The 1,287-nt window shown below is 36.8% G+C and overlaps 1 non-coding gene across 1 annotated transcript; it reads right to left on the reverse strand.

Moving 5' to 3' along the window:
- Positions 1–312: 312 nt before the first annotated feature.
- On the reverse strand, positions 313–503 carry LOC123463641. The gene has a single exon (XR_006639045.1). It is a non-coding gene; the product is annotated as a U2 spliceosomal RNA (small nuclear RNA).
- Between the last annotated feature and the right edge of the window lie 784 nt (positions 504–1,287).

The raw sequence follows: 1,287 nt of genomic DNA on the forward strand, positions 1-1,287 counted from the left end.
CTTAAATTTGATAAAACTTAAGCAAGCTATCCCAACATATTTTAGCCTGAAAATTAGGGGTTTTTTTGTTGTTGTTTCTTAAAGTTTGTAAACAGTTTAAAAGCCTTTAACTTTAGGCATGGTGTTTGGGTTTAGCCTGAAAATTTCTTTTTTTACATCCACACACCTTTATTTATACTTTAACATTCTGATCTAAGTACCACTCAAAAGCCATTTTTAACAAGTAATCATTGAAAAATTCCTTCCCAGTACCTTCAATCAATATGGGGGTGCACCCATCATTAATTAACTTTCTTTTTTTTTTATTCCCCTGAGCAGTGCACCATTCCTAGAGGTACTGCAATACCAGGTTGATGCATGGAGTGGATGGAGCAAGCTCCTATTCCAACTCCAAGCTCCAAAAATCCATTTAATATATTGTCCTCAGATAGAGGACGTATCGGATATTAAACTGATAAGAACAGATACTACACTTGATCTTAGCCAAAAGGCCGAGAAGCAATTAATTATCTTTCTTATATGGCTATTAAAAATTACACCAAATTGGGCTGGAGAGATGGCTTAGCGGTTAAGCGCTTGCCTGTGAAGCCTAAGGACCCCGGTTCGAGGCTCGGTTCCCCAGGTCCCACGTTAGCCAGATGCACAAGGGGGCGCACGCGTCTGGAGTTCGTTTGCAGAGGCTGGAAGCCCTGGCACGCCCATTCTCTCTCTCTCCCTCTATCTGTCTTTCTCTCTGTGTCTGTCGCTCTCAAATAAATAAATAATTTAAAAAAAATTACACCAAATTGATTAATCCTATTACTAACAAGAAAGTAGTCTTAATACAATTTTATGTCATTAATACAAATAACACACTTGGAAATGATTTTATTAGAAGTAACTAAGGCAAATTGAGTTGTTATTTTGAGGCAGGCTGGCTTAGAAGTCAGATCAGTTGCCTCCTCCTTCTAAGTAACAGGGCATTACAATCTTTTTTAAAATATCTGACAAATTATGTTACCTCTTTCAAGGAAATTTTGTTGTTTTTAATAATCCTCTATGTAAGGTGAAGTTGACCTAGAACAATTATTTGGAAAATTCACTCGTGCAAAAGACATTTAACTTTTCCTTTTTAATTTCTATGCTTAGGTCTTTGATTTCCTTGAAATGGTTCTCTAGAAGAGAAAGGGGTGTCACCTGTGTCCCTCTCATCTCTTTAGTCACAAACAGTCACAAAAACAACATGACAAGCAAGCACAATGAGCACACATAAATGCACATACACACACATATAAAAAGAACATATAC

This window comes from Jaculus jaculus, chromosome 9 (assembly GCF_020740685.1).
Source record: "Jaculus jaculus isolate mJacJac1 chromosome 9, mJacJac1.mat.Y.cur, whole genome shotgun sequence".
Lineage (NCBI taxonomy): Eukaryota > Metazoa > Chordata > Mammalia > Rodentia > Dipodidae > Jaculus > Jaculus jaculus.